Genomic DNA, 5,642 nt, shown 5'->3' with positions numbered 1-5,642 from the left:
GGGAAGTAGAGGCGGAGAGAGAGAAAGACAGAGAGAGAGCAAGAGGAAGTGAGAGTGCACAGTGAGAAGTGGCAGGTCTGAGGAGGGAGACTAGAGGAGCATCTGCAGTTTGGAGCAGGAGGCTGAGAGAGGAAAAGTCAGCCAGGCAGAGAGGGCAGGGCTGGCCCCAGGAAGGCAGGGGCCTAGAGAGGTTCAGTGGCTGACTTGGGCAGCAGGGCCAGATGCTGCAGGGAGGTGAGGAGCATGAGGACTGAAAAGAGCCGTGGGACTGGTAATTCAGAAGTTGCAGATGAACACTACTAGGACCAGGACTAAATAACAAAACAACAACACGTAGCACTTCATTTTATACGTGTTTACTCATTTGATACTCACAACAGCCCTCACCATGCTCTCCCTAAACTACTGAGTAATCCTCAAGCTCCAACTACAGTGGGAATTGTGATCTGTGCCCACTTTTTGGTTTTGGGTTTTTTTTTTTTTTTTCCCCAGAGATGTATAGTTTTATTATAGTAACAAATATTTGTTACACTGAGATCTACACACATATATGGAATTATTATATTTAAGTTCATATAGAATGTTTACATTTTTGTTATATTTTTGAAATCAGAAGAAGTACAGCTTGAGTTTTACAGCAAAGAAAAGAGAAATATACAAGACAAGAATAGAGTTAACAGTAAAAATACAGCTATCTGTTCTCTACATAACATGTGGAGACTTTTTGTGAGAAAGCTACATCTTCTTAACCTGATTGTCTAAATCATTAAGATATGGATGATTCAGTATGATTTTGCCTGAAATTCGTTTGGCAGGATCATAGACTAACATTTTTGAGAGTAAATCCAAGCCATTTTCATCCAAGTTTTTGACATGGGATGCGAGGCTTCCTGTTTTCCACTTGGGAAATGTATTCTTATAGTCCTGTAAAGATTCCACTTTTGGCCACACTTCATTATTAGAGTGTGCAAAGCTCTGAAAATCCTAGAGGGGTGATCAATTTCTGAATCCCCATGAAAAAGTGGTTTCTTAGTCTCTAATTCTGCAAATACGGTTCCTATACTCCAAATGTCAACTGGGGTTGAGTAACGAGCTGACCCCAGCAACACTTCTGGAGATCTGTAACACTGTGTATATACTCTAATAGGTATTCCAAAAGCTCTGGCAGGCCAAAATCAGCCAGTTTAATTATTCCTTTGTCATCAGTCAATAAATTTTGAGGCTTTAAGTCTCTATGAAGAACCCTTCTAGAGAGACAAAACACAATCCCCTGCAGAATTTGGTACCCAAACTCAAGGTCAAAGGTTCAGATCTCCATACCAGCCAGCCACTTAACAAATGAAGAATCCATGAACTGACCAGGAGGTATACAATCCCAGTATTTCTTGAGATCCATGGAAAGGAATTCAAAGATGAGATATAACCTGGAATCCTGTATAATGACATCTTGAAGACTGACTATATTTGGATGACGAAGTTCTTTAAAGAAATTTCCCGGGGCTGGCCCGTGGCTCACTTGGGAGAGCGCGGTGCTAACAACACCAAGTCAAGGGTTAAGATCCTCTTACCGGTCATCTTTTAAAAAAAGAAAAAAGAAATTTCCCAAATTGCAGTACTAGGAACCCCTTCCTCTTCACTTTCCAGTCTGATTTTCTTCATGACCACCACTTGACCTGTAGTTTTGTGTCTACCTTTATACACCACTCCATAGGTACCTTCTCCAGTTTTCTCTATTTTGGTATCATCTCTCATAGTTAATCAATAGGTGTAGTAGATCCCAGCTTATTATCCTGCAGCCGCGTCCACATTGCTCCTTCCCTCAACTTCCAAGAGCAGTCTTGCAACTAAGTGCCTCTGTGGCCACTTTGATCCTTCCCTGAGCAGTTCTTCATGGGCTCCTGCTCCCTGTTCTAAGCCTTTCTGGGTGTGGAAACCCCTTTGGGTCCTCCTGTGAAGCCTGTATCTTCCCCAGCAAGGACTCGGCAACTGAGATACCTCAGTGCTTGTCACAATGGTCTATCTCAGCCTGGGTGAACTTTTGTTAGCTTTACTGTAACCTACTAGAACTCTGCCCTAGAAATACATGCATCCTATTAAATGTTTAGATCCTCAAAAGACACTGAAAGCTCTTTGAAGGCAATGTCCAGCTCTTGGTCATCCTTGAATCTCCCTTTCATGCCCAGCACAGAACTTGCCCTTAGAACTAGATCAGTGTTTTTCAATGTATTTCATTACCTATCAATCAATTTAGTGGCTGTATTGGTTATCTATTGCTGCATAACAAGTTACCCCAAAACTTCGTGGCTAAAAACAACAGCATTCACTATATTACAGTTTCTGTGGGTCAGGAACCTGGGAGTGGCTTAGCTGGGTCCTCTGGCTCTGCATCTCCCATTGTCTCTCACAGTCTATCAGATCTACACTGGGAAGAATGCTCTTCCTACCTCACTCACATAACTGCTGGCAGGATTTAGTTCCTTGCCGGCTGTCGGACTAAGACCTCAGCTCCTTATAAGCTTTTGTCAAGAGGCCTCCTGCAGTTCTTTATCACATGGGTCTCTCCGTAGAGCATCCCACAACATGGAAGCTTGCTTTATCAGAGCAAGCAAGCAATCAAGAGGGCAAGAGAGAATGCTGGCAAGAAGTCACAGTCTTTTGCAGCCTAATCCTGGACGTGACATCCCCTCACTTTTACCACATTCAATTCATCAGAAGTAAGTCACTAGGTCCAGCCCACACTCAAGAGGAGTGGATTACACAGGGCATGAATACCAGGAAGTTGGAATCATTAGGAGCCACATCAGTAGCTGCCAGCCACGGGGGCTAACACCAACATTTCTTATAAACAGACGAGAATAGAAAACAACAGGGAGACTCATACCTAAGGGTATTATTTAATCAACATTTTGTTTAAATAAGTTCTTTACAACGTATGTATGTATGTACTGGGTCATGATGTAAGCATATATTTTTGTACTATCGGTCAACGTTAAAAATGCTTGCATTCCAGTGTGCATGTCTGGATGAAAAAAAAGTACTTGCAAGCCACTGTACTAGATGATCTCTAGGTTCTCTCCAACTTTCAATATTTTGAATCAATGTGCATAACAGATGTTGAGCAAGCATTGGGTGAAATGAGGGGTGGAAAGTTGGGCAAGTGGGTGGATGGATGAGTGAATGGGTGGGTAGATGAGTGAATAGATGGATGGCTTACTACTCTTACAAGATGATTTCTTGGGCCAAATGAGCCCAGAATGAGTACTCACTGATCCAAATTCCTATTTTATTTACTGTGAGTTTATATAGCACATATATTTACATTCACAGGTGTTTTATTCTGATACTTAACTAATTCTTCTAACAAAATTCTGATTGAACATGCATTTTGCCTCAGATACTGTGCTAGGTGTTAGGAATATCGTGTTTAGCAAAAGAAACATGGCTGCTGCTTTCCTGGAACTTTTAATTAGGTATTAGAGACAGACATTAAAGGAACATACAGATACATTTTATCATTATAGTTTGTGAAAAGCACCTTGAAAGAAAGTACAGGGAGAGAAAATAACAGGAAGCGCTGATTTAGATTGAGGGGTTGAAGTGCGCTCAGGCTGAGGCCTAGAGAAAGAGTATGAGTGAACCAGAACAAGAGGGGAAGAACAGTGTCCCAGGCAGAGGACATTCAATGCCCCTGATGCTGCAAAGAGCTGGTGTTTGCAAGGATCTAACAGAAAGCCTATGAGACTGGTATGCAGTGAGGGAAGAAAGGGCATGGGATGAGACCGGTTCGGTGAGTGGAGGTCAGACTGGGCTGGTCTTGGTAACCTTGCATCGTTTAAATGCTGTTGGGGGCCAGCCTGTGGCTCACGTGGGAGAGCGTGGTGCTGATAACACCAAATCAAGGGTTAAGATCCCCTTACCGGTCATCTTTAAAAATAATAATAATAATAAATGCAGTTGGAAGTCATTAGGGGTTTTGAACAGAGAAATGACAAGATCTGATTTGTATTTTGAGATCCCCCTGACTGCAACAAGGAGGATTGGAATGGGCCAAGAAGGGCATGGGAAGAGCAATGAGGAGACTCTCTCAGTCTTCCAGGGGACAGGTGATGGCACTAGGAGACAGAGAGACACAAGACAGGGCTTGGCAATGGGTTGGGTTTGGGGGCTGAAAGAGAGAGGTGTTCAGGGTGCCACTCTGGCTTCTCACTTGAGCCTTTACTGGGTGGTGCCATGACCGAAGCCTGGAGAGGAACAGGTTTGGGGAAGGGGGTGATCAGGAGTTCAGCATGTCCAACAACGTGGTTGAAATGATCGTGACCATCCAGGTGGAGTGTCAACAACAATGCCAACACGTACCTGTTTCTGAGTGACCCTGAGCAGGCTGTGATCCACACTTTACAAGCATGTTTTTCTCAGTTCAGAACCCTACCCTATGAGATAACTACTAGTGTTATCTCCATTCTAGGAATGTGAAACTTGAGCATAGAGACCAAACAATTTGCCCAAAGTCATGTGGTTTGTACATGGCAGAGTCAAGATTCAAATGCCATCTATCATACTCCAACCACAAGGGGTCAAGGAGGCTGCACTGCTCCTGGGAATAGTTTGGGAAAGGAGGTGGAAGTTGTGTGGGTACCTTAAAACCATCATATCGGGGCCGACCCCATGGCTCACTCAGGAGAGTGCAGCGCTGGGAGCACAGCAGAGCTCCCGCCGCGGGTTTGGATCTTATATAGGGATGGCCGGTGCACTCACTGGCTGAGTGTGGTGCAGAAGACACCAAGCCAAGGGTACCAATCCCCTTACTGGTCACAAAAACCACCAAGAAAAAAAAAACCCAAAAAAACCCATCATATCCTCTCCCAGTGAAGTTAAAGACTTCGTTAGCAGATCAAAGAGCAAGAATATTTTAAAGTCTTTTAATGAAAATGCCATGGCTTCTGGCTGGGCTGGGACTAGGGAGAGATACCAGAGGCTCCCAAGATACTGTATATATATATATATATTTTTTTTTAAATTAATTTATTATTATTATTATTTTTACATTCTAAGATGTTGTGGAGCTCTTGCGGGGAGGGGAAGGGGAAAAGGGGATGGGAATAGGGTGGGAGGAGGAGGAAGGGGGGGTGTGTGGTTGAAGCCCATGGTACCCCCTCATTCCAGCAGGGGAGTCCAAGGGGCTTCCACTGGAGGCTCGGTGCTGGCCAGCCGAGCTGGATTCACACTTGAGGGGGCGTGGCTGAGTTCCTCAACCCCCTACCACTCTGGCTCAGGAGGCTGGGGCACTTCCAACAGGGTCCTAGTGGTTGTTGCTGGGCTGGATGCAGACATAGGGTAGTGCAGCTGAGGCCATGGGCTCCCTCCACCCTTGTTTGGGGGCTTGGGGGGCTTCCAGTCCTTCTCGGTTTTATAGTTGTTCTTTGGTGGTGTTAGACCTTTACTGGTTAATATCAGAACTTTGTCTCTGATCTGTGGGTTTTTTGTTTTTTCTTTCAGTTCTGTGTTGGATTATTCACTATTCCCACCACTTAAACTCTTCACTGGATCTAATTTGTTGTCCTTCGGTTACTTCTGAAATGGAGGAACTTCCTGTGAGGACCAGCGCTTGAGCCCTGTGGTTGAACTAAATTGCTGCTTTGCTG

At 44.2% G+C, this 5,642-nt stretch overlaps 1 pseudogene; it reads right to left on the bottom strand.

The window, feature by feature from the left end:
* Positions 1 to 735: 735 nt before the first annotated feature.
* Positions 736 to 1,752, bottom strand: LOC134382729 (cyclin-dependent kinase 1-like; annotated as a pseudogene).
* Between the last annotated feature and the right edge of the window lie 3,890 nt (positions 1,753 to 5,642).

The sequence above is a fragment of the Cynocephalus volans genome, chromosome 7 (assembly GCF_027409185.1).
Source record: "Cynocephalus volans isolate mCynVol1 chromosome 7, mCynVol1.pri, whole genome shotgun sequence".
NCBI classification, from domain to species: Eukaryota; Metazoa; Chordata; class Mammalia; order Dermoptera; family Cynocephalidae; genus Cynocephalus; species Cynocephalus volans.
This window is presented reverse-complemented; position numbering and strand designations above follow the sequence as displayed.